Below are 15,900 nucleotides of genomic sequence, written 5' to 3' on the forward strand. Positions count from 1 at the left end.
TGCTTCGTTCCGGTGCATGCTGAGTTAAGGAGCAGCTTGTACTCGTGTGACAGCACCTATTTGGATCTAGCGAGAAACAGATTTACGTCTGTCATGAATTTGGCGAGTTCTCTGTAGGTAACTCAGAAAAATCTGCCAATTTACGTGCGTGATCCTCAGATATGTACGCAACTTTCATTCAATTTGAGCATTTTCATCTGAGCAAGTCCAGTGCCTCTAAAAAATTCGTATTTACGGACTGTTCTGTTTTGACAGATTCTGCCTTTTATTTCACATTGCCTCTTTTGCTGTGTTGGATGGATTTCCTTGTTCCATTGACTTCCAGTAGCTTTGGGTAATGTCCAGAAGTGTTAAGAATGATTGTGTCACCTCTGAACATGTGAATTTTTGATTATGCACTAACCCTCTAACGAGTTCATTTCGAGTTAAGTGTGGAGGAAGTTTTCAAGGGTCAAGAGAGGAGGATGATATACTATGATCAAGAAGAGTGAAGAGTCTAAGCTTGGGGATGCCCCCGTGGTTCATCCCTGCATATTTCAAGAAGACCCAAGCGTCTAAGCTTGGGGATGCCCAAGGCATCCCCTTCTTCATCAACAATTTATCAGGTTTCTTTTCTTGAAACTATATTTTTATTCGGTCAGATCTTATGTACTTTACTTGGAGCGTATGTTTGTTTTTGTTTTGTTTGAATAAGTTCATCCTTGTGTGGGAGAGAGACACGCTCCGCTGGTTCGTATGAACACATGTGTTCTTAGCTTTACTCTTAATGTTCATGGCGAAGGTTGAAACTGCTTCGTTCATTGTTATATGGTTGGAAACAGAAAATACTGCATGTGGTAGATGCTATAATGTCTTGAATAACTTGATACTTGGCAATTGTTGTGCTCATATAGATCATGTTTAAGCTCTTGCATCATGTACTTTGCACCTATTAATGAAGAACTACATAGAGCTTGTTAAAATTTGGTTTGCATGATTGGTCTCTCTAAGTCTAGATATTTTCTGGTTGAGGTGTTTGAACAACAAGGAGACGATGTAAAGTCTTATAATGCTTACAATATGTTCATATGTGAGTCTTGCTGCACCGTTTTATACTTGAGTTTGCTTCAAACAACCTTTCTAGCCTAGCCTTGTATTGAGAGGAATTCTTCTCGTGCATCCAAATCCTTGAGCCAAAAACTATGCCATTTGTGTCCACCATACCTACCTACCACATGGTATTTCTCCGCCATTCCAAAGTAAATTGCTTGAGTGCTATCTTTAAACAATTCAAAAGTTATTACCTCTTATTTGTGTCAATGTTTTATAGCTCATGAGGAAGTATGTGGTGTTTATCTTTCAATCTTGTTGGGCAACTTTCACCAATGGACTAGTGGCTTCATCCGCTTATCCAATAATTTTGCAAAAAGAGTCGGCAATGGGGTTCCCGGCCCCGAATTAATTAACTTTCATAAAGTTACAAATAGACACTCCTCCATGGTATGTGATTGTTGGTCGGCACCCGAGGATTCGGTTAGCCATGGCTTGAGAAAGCAAAGGTGGGGAGGAGTGTCATCTAAATAAAACTAAAATAAAAAGGCACTCCTTCATGGTATGAGATTGTTGGTAGGCACCCGAGGATTCGGTTAGCCATGGTTTGTGAAAGCAAGGTTGGAAGGAGTGCCACCCAGAAATAAAATTTCATGGGAGCCGCTCTTTGAAAGTGTGTTTGGCAAGGGGGTTAGAGTGCCCACTACCATTCGTTGACAACAACAAACACCTCTCAAAACTTTACTTTTTATGCTCTCTATATGATTTCAAAACTTGAAAAGCTCTAGCACATGATTTAATCCCTGCTTCCCTCTGCGAAGGGCCTTTCTTTTTACTTTATGTTGAGTCAGTTTACCTACTTTTTTCTATCTTAGAAGCAAACACTTGTGTAAACTGTGTGCATTGATTCTTACATGTTTACTTATTGCACTTGTTATATTGCTTTATGTTGACAATTATCCATAAACATGTTACAAGTTGAAAGCAATTGCTGAAACTTAATCATCCTTTGTGTTGCTTCAATGCCTTCTACTAAGAATTTATTGCTTATGAGTTAACTGTTATGCAAGTCTTATTGATGCTTGTCTTGAAAGTACTATTCATGAAAAGTCTTTGCTATATGATCCAGTTGTTTACTCATTGTCTTCATCATTGCTTCGAATCGCTGCATTCATCTCATATGCTTTACAAAAATGTTGATCAAGATTATGTTGGTAGCATGTCACTTAAGAAATTATTTTTGTTATCGTTTACCTACTCGAGGGCGAGTAGGAACTAAGCTTGGGGATGCTTGATACGTCTCAAACGTATCTATAATTTCTTATGTTCCATGCTTGTTTTATAACAATACCTACATGTTTTGTTCACACTTTATATCGTTTTTATGCATTTTCCGGAACTAACCTATTGACGAGATGCCGAAGTGCCAGTTCTCGTTTTCTGTTGTTTTTGGTTTTTCAGAAATCCTAGTAAGGAAATATTCTCGGAATCGGACGAAATCAACGCCCAACATCTTAGAATTCCACGAAGCTTCCAGAACACCCGAGAGCCACCAGAGGAGAGCCACAGGGGGCCCACACATGGGGCTGGCGCGGCCCAGGAGGGGGGCGCGCCCCCTTATTGTGTGGCGGCTCCGTAACCCCTCCGACTCCGCCTCTTTGCCTATTTAAGCTCCCTGACCTAAATCTTCGATACGGAAAAACCACGGTACGAGAAACCTTCCAGAGCCGCCGCCATCGCGAAGCCAAGATCTGGGGGACAGGAGTCTCTGTTCCGGCACGCCGCCGGGACGGGGAAGTGCCCCCGGAAGGCTTCTTCATCGACACCACCGCCATCTTCATCACCGCTGCTGTATCTTATGATGAGGAGGGAGTAGTTCTCCCCCGAGGCTGAGGGCTCTACCGTAGCTATGTGGTTCATCTCTCTCTCCCATGTGATCTTTATGTGATCATGAGCTTTGTGATCTAGTTGAATATCATCTATGTGCTACTCTAGTGATGTTATTAAAGTAGTCTATTCCTCCTTCATGATGTAATGTGGACAGTGTGTGCATCATGTAGTACTTGGCGTAGGTTATGATTGTGATCTCTTGTAGATTGTGAAGTTAACTATTACTATGATAGTATTGATGTGATCTATTCCCCCTTTCATAGCTAATGTTGACAGGCGCATGCTATGTTAGTACTCGGTACAATTGCGTTGGTCTATCATGCACTCCAAGGTTATTTAAATATGAACATCGAATGTTGTGGAGCTTGTTAACTCCGGCATTGAGGTGCTCTTGTAGCCCTACACAATGAATGGTGTTTGTCATCCAACGAGAGAGTGTAGAGAAAGTAGTATTTGTTTATTCAGTTATGTGATCAATGTTGAGAGTGTCCACTAGTGAAAGTATGATCCCTAGGCCTTGTTTCCAAACATCGAATCTCCGTTTATTTACTGTTCTGTTGCATGTTTACTTGCTGCCATATTTTATTCAGATTGCTATTGCTACTCATATACATCCATATTACTTGTATTTCACTATCTCTTCGCCGAACTAGTGCACCTATACATCTGACAAGTGTATTAGGTGTGTTGGGGACACAAGAGACTTCTTGTATCGTGATTGCAGGGTTGCTTGAGAGGGATATCTTTGACCTCTTCCTCCCCGAGTTCGATAAACCTTGGGTGATCCACTTAAGGGAAACTTGCTGCTCGTTCTACAAACCTCTGCTCTTGGAGGCCCAACACTGTCTACAAGAATAGAAGCACACGTAGACATCAAGCACTTTTCTGGCGCCGTTGCCGGGGAACGAATCAAGACACTCCATCAAGCCCATCAATCGCCATCAAACCTCCCACGTCAACCACGCGCCAGTTATGGACAGCAGCGCTTCACTCCCCGGCAATGGCGCCAGAAAATAGTCTTGATGACCCACAAGTATAGGGGGTGTATCGTAGTACTTTCGATAAATAAGAGTGTCGAACCCAACGAGGAGCAGAAGGTGTTGACAAGCAGTTTCGATGAAGGATTCACTGTAAATGCTCACAGACAAGTACTCAGGGGGTTTTGATATAGCAGATAAATAAAGTACGAGTAAGTAAAATGCGAGAGTAATAGTTGCAGCAAGTGGCCCAATCCTTTTTAGCACAAAGGACAAACCGGTTTGTTTACTTATAATGACCAAACGTTCTTGAGGACACACGGGAATTTAGTCTAGTGCTTTCCTTTCATATAGCTGATTAATCTTCATTGTTTTGATAAGTGTTGTGTGGGTGAACCTATGCTAATGCACCGCCCTTCCTAGGACTAATACATACTTGTGATTATACCCCTTGCAAGCATCCGCAAATACAAGAAAGTAATTAAGATAAATCTAACCACGACCTTAAACTCGAGATCCTCGCTATCCCTCCCGCATCGATATACCAACGGGGTTTAGGTTTCGTCACTCCGGCAACCCCACAATTAGCAAACGAATACAAGATGTATTCCCCTAGGCCCATAAAGGTGAAGTATCATGTAGCCGACGTTCACATGACACCACTAGAAGAATAACACCACAACTTAAATATCATAACATTGAATATTACTCAACATAGTTCACTACTAACATTTAGACTTCACCCATGTCCTCAAGAACTAAACGAACTACTCACGAGACATCATATGGAACATGATCAGAGGTGATATGATGATGAATAACAATCTGAACATAAACCTTGGTTCAATGGTTTCACTCAATAGCATCAATAACAAGGAGTAATCAATACCGGGAGAGTTTCCCCTATCAAACAATCAAGATTAAACCCTAGATGTTACAGCGGTGACGAGGTGCAGCGGTGGAGATGGCGATGTCGATGGTGGAGATGATGGTGATGATGATCCCAATGAAGTCCAGCTCGATGACGGTGACGATGGCGTCGATTTCCCCCTCCGGGAGGGAATTTCCCCGGCGGATTCCTGCCCGCCGGAGAGCTCTTTTCTCTCTGGTGTTTTCCGCCCCGCAGAGGCGGCTGTGTCTATTCGCAATTATTCCCCCGGAGCTTAGGTTTTCGGGACGAAGAAGTACGCGAAGGAGAGAAGGCCAGAGGGGGCTGTGGGCCCCCTGCCCACAAGACGGCGCGGCCAGGCCTGGGCCCGCGCCGGCCTATGGGGGGCGCCCATGGCGGCCCTCCTCGGCTCCTCCTTCTGGCTGTCTCCGTCTTCTGGAAAAATAAGATTTTCCGTGCAATTTCCGTCAATTGCTGATCTTCCGAAATATTGCATTCTGACGGTGCTTTTTCCAGCAGAATCCTATCTCCGATGCGCGATTCTCCAATAATCATGAAACATGCAAAATAGATGAAATAACATAAGTATCATCTCTAAATATGAAATATATCAATGAATAATAGTAAATTATGATATAAAATAGTGATGCAAAATGGACGTATCAGCCCCTCGGGCGTCCCCCGACTCTGCCCCTTCGCCTATATAATCCTTCCGTCGCGAAAACCCTAGTACCGAGAGCCACGATACGAGAAAAGTTACTGAGACGCCGCCGCCGTCAATCCCATCTCGGGGGATTCTGAAGATCGCCTCCGGCACCCTGCCGGAGAGGGGAATCATCACCGGAGGGCTCTACATCACCATGCCCGCCTCCGGACTGATGCGTGAGTAGTTCATCCTTGGACTATGGGTCCATAGTAGTAGCTAGATGGCTGTCTTCTCTTCTTGTGCTATCATGTTTAGATCTTGTGAGCTGCCTATCATGATCAAGATCATCTATTTGTAATGCTACATGTTGCGTTTGTTGGGATCCGATGAATATGGAATACTATGTCAAGTTGATTATCGATCTATCATATATGTGTTATTTATGTTCTTGCATGCTCTCCATTGCTAGTAGAGGCTCGGCCAAGTTGATACTTGTGACTCCAAGAGGGAGTATTTATGCTCGATAGTGGGTTCATGCCTCCATTGAATGCGGGACGAGTGACGTAAAGTTCTAAGGTTGTGGATGTGCTGTTGCCACTAGGTATAAAACATCAATGCTTTGTCTAAGGATATTTGTATTGATTACATTACGCACAGTACTTAATGCAATTGTCTGTTGTTTGCAACATAATACTGGAAGGGGTGTGGATGCTAACCCGAAGGTGAACTTTTTAGGCATAGATGCATGCTGGATAGCGGTCTATGTTCTTTGTCGTAATGCCCTAAGTAAATCTCATAGTAGTCATCATGATATGTATGTGCATTGTTATGTCCTCCCTATTTGTCAATTGCCCAACTGTAATTTGTTCACCCAACATGCTATTTATCTTATTGGAGAGACACCACTAGTGAACTGTGGACCCCGGTCCATTCTTTTACATCTGAAATACAACCTACCGCAATCATTGTTCTCTCGTTGTTCTTTGCAAACAAACATCATTCTCCACACCATACGTTTAATCCTTTGTTTACGAGCAAGCCGGTGAGATTGACAACCTCACTCGTTAAGTTGGGGCAAAGTATTTTGATTGTGTTGTGCGAGGTTCCACGTTGGCGCCGGAATCCCTGGTGTTGCGCCGCACTACACTCCTTCACCAACAACCTTCACGTGGCCTTCATCTCCTACTGGTTCGATAACCTTGGTTTCTTACTGAGGGAAAACTTGCTGCTGTACGCATCACACCTTCCTCTTGGGGTTCCCATCGGACGTGTGCTTTACCATCACAAGCAGCGCCCCGCCTCTACAGCTCCAGGTCTCTGTTTTCGTGTTTCTGTGCTTTTGCGGCGCTCCCTTCCGGAAGGCATCAAGGGAGTATTTTTATAGACGTTTTTAGGTCAAGACGGAGGCACGAAAATGAAAACGGATAGCATCGGAGGCTCAAGGGCCAGCATGGGGCACCCCACGAGGTCAAGGAATCTGGCCGAGTGGGCCTACCCCTTTTGGTCCTCGAACTTACTTTTTTACGCTTCCTTGGCTCGTACTCCTTCGTCCTTCTAAAAACTGATCCTCGTAAAATCTCAGGTGATTTGAACGTCGCTTGAGTCCCTAAAACATCAAAATGTTAAAAGGTGTTTTCTGACAATGCAGGGTTAATTTCAGAAAAATAGGGAAACTTTGAAATATCCCAAAATCAATATAAAAGAATGATATACCCCTTATATGCTGCAAATATGATTGAAATATAAGTAATACAATGCAAAGTTCATGTATGAATTTTACATGCATCACTCCTTCACATGTTGGTCGTCGGAGCTCCTCAGTACTAGGGTGCGCCGCCCCGATCCCGTCGACGAGCCCCCTCAACCGCCCTCGACCTAGCTCCTTCCTCAGCACGTCCTGCTCCTTAGTCCTTCGTCAGCGCATCCTGCCCCTTACTCCTTCGTCACCGGCAGCAGCCGCGCGCACCGACCTCCGCGATCAGAAGCTTCTTCGCATGGAGGATTTGTTGCCAGGGAGCTCAAATCTAGAATGGTTATATGTCTCCATTGATATAATACAAAAAAATTGTACCAATGCTACATATGTTATCGTGTAATGTTCGACAAGTTAGACAAAAAAAAGTTGGATGTATTGTAGAAAAATGTTGTATAACAGTGTAACATATTTCAAAATGCAATGTAACATACTTGAAAATTTTACGTACATAGAAAAAATGTTACATTTGGAATTTATTTGTACTATTCTTTCGCGACTAAACGAAAAATATTGGAGACCGGTGTTACACAATATAAATTTTTTGTTACAACGAACCTTGTTTGTACCACGATCGGACGCGTGAAATTCGCTCACTCAACTTAATCCGACGGTCCAGAATGTGGTTGATGAGTAGGCCTTTTACAACAGGTTGATGCCTAGCGCTAGCCTTATTGACAAGTGTTTCCTCTCAGGCTGTTTACAATCTGGACTATAAACTACCAGCTACTAGTGACCTACAGGGTGCAAGCAAGCTTAGCACACATGTGGACCGAATTTTTAGCACAACGCCTAATGTGGCGAATGGAAAAAAGACTCAAAACCAGAAACTAGCCCCCTAACTTCATCTAGAATTGGTGCCACAATAGATTGAACATTATGACGCGATGATTAGAGGTTAACAACCTCTAAGCTATCCATCTCCATCACCACCCGAAAGAAACCACATAATTTAGCGAAGATGACACCATCTCGTAGCGTTATTACCACGGAAATAAGTGGACCAGTAACTCCCATGTAGGGTTTTCTCCATGCACCTAGAAAGTACGTAAGTGGGAACAAGCAACCCCGCCTCCTCCCCCTTCATCTCTTGCACATCAATGGATCCATCTATGTTGATTTTAGTCCATCCTAGGTCCGGTGATCTCCATTTTTGGCCAGGTGGGAATCTCGACATTTTCCCCTGAAATTCAAGCATGTGTAATACTTCCTTGATTTTCTACATCGATTGGTGTGGGTCATAATCCTCCCTATCACGAGTCTGCCGATTCCTCGAACACCATATCAAGTACATAATGCTTATGATTTCACACCGTTATTCATCCGTGAACATTTTGTCACAAATAATATCTTTTGACCGAGTTCTTCTATGCAGCCAAGGAAGCTTTAGGTCAAAGATCTTTCTTGCCTCTGTCCACAACCTTTCTCCATGCGATCATGAGATAAATACATGCATTTGATCCTCGTCGGCCCTAAAAATATCTCACATCTTCAAAACGGATAAGGAAAAACACATGGTCTTTACTAGTATCCGTCCGTATCCAAAGGTATACCATATTTCGCAGTTATATCTGTTGGAGATATGCTCAAGAGGCAATAATAAAAGTGTTTATTGTTATATCTTAGTGTTCATGATAAATTTTTACATTCCAAGCTATAATTGTATTAACCAGAAACATTAATACTTGTGTGTTTTGTAAACATAAAGTAGTCCCTAGTAAGCCTCTTGTTGAAGTAGCTTGTTCATTAATGGATGATCATGGTTTCCTGATCATGAACATTGGATGTTATTAATAACAAGATCATATCATTAGGTGAATGATGTGATGGATATACACCCATAATAGCGTAGCATAAGATCAAGTCATTAAGTTCGTCTTGCTATAAGCTTTCGATACATAGTAACCTAATCCTTCGACCATGAGATCATGTAAATCACTTACACCGGATGGGTACTTTGATTACATCAAACGCCACTTCGTAAATGGGTGGTTATAAAGATGGGCCGGATTAAGTATTCAGAAAGTATGAGTTGAGGCATATGTATCAAGAGTGGGATTTGTCCATCCTGATGACGGATAGATATACTCTGGGTCCTCTAGTGGAATGTCATTCAATTAGCTTGCAAGCATGTGACTAGGTCACAAGGGATGACATATCACGGTACGAGTAAAGAGTACTTATCTGTAATGAGATTAAACTAGGTATGGAGATACCGATGATCAAACCTCGGATAAATAAAGTATCACGCGTCAAAGGGAATCAGTATCGTATGTTAATGGTTCATTCGATCACGAAGTCATCGTTGAATATGTGGGAGCCATTATGGATCTCCAGGTCCCGCTATTGGTTATTGATCAGAGAGGGGTCTCGATCATGTCTGCATAGTTCACGAACCGTAGAGTGACACGCTTAAGGTTCGATGTTGTTTAGTAGGTACAGAATATGAGATGGAGACCGAATATTGTTCGGAGTCTTGGATGAGATCTAGGACATCACGAGGAGGTCCGGAATGGTCTAGAGGCAAGTTATGTTTCGGAATTGTTCTAGATGAATTCTTCTTTTTTGTATTTCAGAAAAGTTGTTCTGGAAATATTCTCGGAATTGGACAAAACAAAAATAGAAGTTCTTATTTTTCTGTCACGTAGGCGGAGTCAAAAGGGAAGACGGAGAAAGGCCGGGAGTGGGCCACCCCTAGGCGTGGGCCCACCCCAAGCCGCGCCTAGGCATGGTCTGGGCCCACCAGGCGTCGGCCCTAGATGGGTTTTGGGAAACCTTAACCCTACCCCTGACTATATATAGAGGGATAGGTTGGCAAGCCATAGCTGCTCCGTACGCAACCCTAATTTACCACCTCTCCTCCCTCCTAGTTTCTCCTGCTCTATCTTAGGCGAAGCCCTGCAGGAATTCTCCTCCACCACCATCACCACGCCGTCGTGCTACTGGGATTCCGAGAGGATCTACTCCTCCGCTGCTCGCTGGAACGAGGAGAGGAAGGACTTCATCGACACCGTACGCGTGACCGAGTACGGAAGTGTTGTCGGATTGCATCACTGGAATGATCGTCTACATCAACCACGAGATCTGATCTCGTTAAGGCTTTGGATCTACGAGGGTTAGTTTCTCATCTATCTCGTTGCTCCGACCTCATAGATTGGATCTTGGGTTTTCCATAGATTGGATCTTGGATTTATTCGTCTTTGCGGTAGAATTTTTTGTTTTCCATGCAACGAACCCTACAGTGGTATCAGAGCCATGTCTATGCATAGATCTGTTGCACGAGTAGAACACAATTGTTTTGTGGGCGTTGATGCTCTTGTTGTTGCTTGCTTTTCGTGTACTTTGCATCTTGCGGGATGGTGGGATGACGCGACCCGGGCTAACCTTACATGACCGTGTTCATGATACTTGCTCCAGCTTGATATGCAACTTGTATTGCATAAGTGGCTCAGCGGGTGTCTGTCTCTCCCACCATAGTGAAGATCCAACTTACAAAGTGCACTTGACAACACTTGTATCAGCGTTGTGGTTCTTGTTCGTAGGTAAGAACGGTTCTTATTCGAAACCCCAAGCCACGTAAGACATGCAAAGAAAATTAGAGGCGTCTAAATTGTTTTGCAGGGGCATGTGATGTGATATGGTCATTATGTGATTGTGTTTATATTTGATGTAAGAGATGATCCTTGTTGTAATATGGCAACCGGCAGGAGCCTAATGGTTGTCTTTAAATTTGCTAAGACCTACGTGTCAATCACCATGTAATATGCCCAAGAGGCAATAATAAAAGTGTTTATTGTTATATCTTAGTGTTCATGATAAATGTTTACATCCCATGCTATAATTGTATTAACCGAAAACATTAATACTCTTGTGTTTTGTAAACATAAAGCAGTCCCTAGTAAGCCTCTTATTGAACTAGCTTGTTGAGTAATAGATGATCATGGTTTTCTGATCATGAACATTGGATGTTATTAATAACAATATCATATCATTAGGTGAATGATGTGATGGACATACACTCATAATAAGCGTAGCATAAGATCAAGACATTAAGTTCGTCTTGCTATAAGCTTTCGATACATAGTAACCTAATCATTCGACCATGAGATCATGTAAATCACTTACACCGGATGGGTACTTTGATTACATCAAACGCCACTTCGTAAATGGGTGGTTATAAATATGGGATTAAGTATTCAGAAAGTATGAGTTGAGGCATATGGATCAAGAGTGGGATTTGTCCATCCTGATGACGGATAGATATACTCTGGGCCCTCTCGATGGAATGTCATTCAATTAGCTTGCAAGCATGTGACTAGGTCACAATGGATGACATATTACGATACGAGTAAAGATAATTTATCGGTAACGAGGTTGAACTAGGTATGGAGATACCGATGATCGAACCTCGGGTAAGTAAAGTATCACACGACAAAGGGAATCGGTATCGTATATTAATGGTTCATTCGATCACGAAGTCATCGTTGAATATGTGGGAGCCATTATGGATCTCCAGGTCCCGCTATTGGTTATTGATCGGAGAGGGGTCTCGATCATGTCTGCATAGTTCACGAACCGTAGGGTGACACGCTTAAGGTTCGATGTTGTTTAGTAGATACGGAATATGAGATGCAGACCGAATATTGTTCGGAGTCTCGGATGGGATCCAGGACATCACGAGGAGGTCCGGAATGGTCCGGAGACAAGTTATGTTTCGGAATTGTTCTGTAAGAATTCTGCTTTGTTGTATTTCAGAAAAGTTGTTTCGGAAATATATTCGGAATTGGACAAAACAAAAACAGAAGTTCTTATTTTTCTGTCACGCAGACGGAGTCAAAAGGGGAGAGGGAGAAAGGCCGGGAGTGGGCCAGACCACCCCTAGGAGCGGGCCCACCCCAGGCCGCGCCTAGGCATGGTCGCAGGCCCACCAAGCGCCGGCCCTAGATGGTTTTTGGGAAACCCTAACCCTACCCCCGATTATATATAGAGGGATGCGTTGGCCGACCATAGTTGCTCCGTACGCAACCCAAATTTGCCACCTCTCCTCCTTCCCAGTTTCTCCTGCTCTGGCTTAGGCGAAGCCCTGCAGGAATTCTCCTCCACCACCATCACCACGCCGTCGTGCTGTTGGGATTCCGAGGGGATCTACTCCTCCGCTCCCCGCTGGAACGGGGAGAGGAAGGACTTCATCGACACTGTACGCGTGATCGAGTACGGAAGTGCTGCCGGATTGCAGCACTGGAAGGATCGTCTACATCAACCACGAGATCTGATCTCGTTAAGGCTTTGGATCAACGAGGGTTAGTTTCTCATCTATCTCGTTGCTCCGATCTCATAGATTGGATCTTGGATTTTCCATAGATTGGATCTTGAATTTATTCGTCTTTGCGGTATTTTTTTTCCATGCAACGAACCCTACAATATCCGGACAGTATCCGTTTAAATATACGCATGCAATACATCAAATCTTAGACCCATAAATATATAAAATTGTAGCCCAACCGAAAATTGACGAACTCTTTATATATGCCCTTACGCCTTAGCCGTACACTCCGTCATTTCCCAAGCCCTCTAGCCGCCAACTCCTCCAACCGCCGTAGCTCTAGCCACCAGCGCTAGCAACATCTATTCTCAATTTTTAGGTAATGTCTTAATCCATTGATCTTCTCTCTCGATGTTCCCATGCTACTACGGTACCATGATTCCCCTGCATCACCCTAACCTACGCTCCTAGATACCTACATCACAATTAACATGTTCGATGACCAGCTGTAGATCAGGGAGGATGAAATCCGACAATGGGAGCATGAGTGGAGTAGCAAGCATGTTCACCGAGTCATAAAGCCTCGTTGGCGACGTTGGTCTTTTGGATATGGCAATGGTAGAGGCTCGGCGTCTCTTCCAACGCGCGCCTAGACAATGTTGGAGTTTGTCGGCAATCATTGGCTTCGGCAAGTTCAGGAAACACTAAGAATGGGTTTCTGCAAAGTTTTCAGGACACCTGTTTTCTCCTAATATGCCTGTTATTTTTCACGTTTATTTGCTCATGTAACTTCATTTTCTATTAATGAAATATGTGGTTGATGTCCAAAAAAATATCTATTGTATCAAATAGAACCATCTTTCGGAAAGTGTTCATTCCATACATACCAAATCATGAATTAGGGAATTGCATCCAATCTCTAAATAACCCCTGATTGTTTTAATTTTTTATACTAAAGTATTTATGGAATACCCATAAATAGAATTAAACCGGGAAAGAATACAGTTAGCCACGAGCTGGACATGAACGACCACCATTTCTCCCTATCATTTGCCACCAGTCCCCACACGATGGGAGCCACGTTCCATAATAACCAAATAATTCTCCAAGTCATGCACATCCTAGCATACGATTTATTCAACATTTTCGTTATTATTTCCAACGGCAGCATTGGTTATTCGGGTCGTATATAACCCGATCGAGGAATACATCCACGCGCATCAACCTCGCATTAATATACACAGGTCTGGAAATTTCGTACGTGCGGACTGCGGAATTACCAGTGCACTATCCCATCGGTCGAGCACCGACGTGTACCGGTCCGGTCTGGTTGGCCCATATGGGACGGCGACGTGCTTAACGAGCACCTAGACCGGTCAGCCTTTTTGCTGAGCTCAACGCGAAGGAAGAGGCAGAATAGCACGAGTAACGAGTTTTACACATGCTCGAACTGTCTTGGTGATGGTGAGAGGTCAGCGCCGCGCGCGCGTTCTCACAGGAGCCATGCATTGGACTACACCAACGTGGAATGGCAGAAAGTAAACGACGTTGGCGTAAGTTGGACAGGCACTTCCATCCACCACATGACATGATGGGAAGAAGAACCATTCGCTCGCTGCTCCCAAAGTCAACTCGGGCCCCATGTGTCGCCTAATACCTAATCTAATTTGAATGGAGGTAAATTTATGTGCATTGTTAGTAAATAATGATGATATTTTAGTAGGCCAAAATGGTCTATTAAGACGTCTTATAATTTGGAACGGAGATATTGTGGCTCGCGAAACAACACCATCAGTCGACGACTCGACGCTAGCTGCACATATCAATTTGGCAAAGGATATGTTGAGAAAAGTTAATTCTTAGTATTAGTACTTGAATACCGAAAGAATAATGGAGGATTCTTGGTGCATAATTCAAACCATTCTTTTATCGAACGCCGGGGTGAGACATTTGGATAGTATTATCGCTGGCATCACGCAAATTACATACTTGGATCCGGCATGGACAGATCGATACAAGAGAGAAATAGTATATGGATGCTCTTAAGTACAGGCATGATGAGAAGAACCATTCGCTCGCCATTGCGGAGTACCATGTATATATGCATTCTGGCCAATTTTTCAGACAAAGATGCAATTCTATCGAGGCGGTGGTCTGCCGGTCAAGTATCCACCATTGAGAAAGCATTATGATTCGTGTGTCACTATATAAACCGATAAATTATAAAAAAAGATTACAAATATTGAGACTTAATTGTCCTATTTTGTAGCACGAATCACGAGAAAATAACAAGCAATCGATATTTGACCGGCCGGTAGTCACAACGTCTAGCAAATTTGCTTTACACTTCCATCCACCACATTTTTTTAGCATCACTTCCATCCACCACATGACATGACGAGAGGAACCATTCGGCTGCTGCTCCCAAAGTCAACTCGGACCAGGCGTGGCCGTGGCCTAATACTACTTAGTTAAATTGAGTTATGTAAAACCACTAGACCTAATTGGAAAATTGGAATGTAAATTTTGTGTGGACAAGTAACTAAGTAAACATAAATTAATTACCTGCCGACTGGACATGAATCGTGGACTCGTGGCCAAGCAGGCACCTCGCCGAACAACACGGTCCACTCCAGCAGCCAGCAGGCCACATCAATTTGGTTAAGTACAACGTTGACAAAGTTAATTCTAATTAGCATCAAAAGAATAGTGGATGATTCTTGGTGCGCAATTCAAACCCTTGTTTTATCGAACACCGGGGGCGCGAGATCATTTGGATAGTATTATCGTTGACATCACACAAATATACGTACTTGGATCCGGCCTAGACGGATCTAGTCTAGAGTGAAATATAAGAGAGAGAAATATATGGAGGCTCTTAAAGGTTAAATGATTTTTGTTTGAAGCTGAACAATGGGTTTCTCCACTGTGTATTTTTTCATTTTATTCGACTGGAAGAAAAAAGAGTTTACAAGGTGATAGAGCAACTAACAGAGGCCACAAGCCTAGAGAAGAAAATCTATCTAAAGTTTGCTACCCAGTCAGTTATGCTATGATAGGATTTCCTCTTTCCTTTGTGAACTAGGAGGGCAAGTTCCTCTTTGAACTGCTTCCTACTCCCTCCGTTCTTTTTTAATTGACTTAGATTTAGTACAACTTTGTACTAAATTTGAGTCAATTAAAAAGGAACGGAGGGAGTACACCCGTAAACACTAGGAGTGACTGTCTTGAAGATGAAGTCACTGCGAGTAACCCAAATGGACCATGTGATCAACATTATCAGCTCCATGAAGAAAGGCTTGGAGATAGACTTGATAGAGTTTCCTAAATCCACAGAGGACAGAGATATTGCTAGCAAAGAACAACAAAAGGTCAAATGATTTCATTCATGAGCCTATGGCTATTGGTCCATAAGAGAGAATGTGCATGGTTAGTTAAATGGAGCCTGATGTG

The sequence above is a fragment of the Lolium rigidum genome, chromosome 6 (assembly GCF_022539505.1).
Source record: "Lolium rigidum isolate FL_2022 chromosome 6, APGP_CSIRO_Lrig_0.1, whole genome shotgun sequence".
NCBI classification, from domain to species: domain Eukaryota; kingdom Viridiplantae; phylum Streptophyta; class Magnoliopsida; order Poales; family Poaceae; genus Lolium; species Lolium rigidum.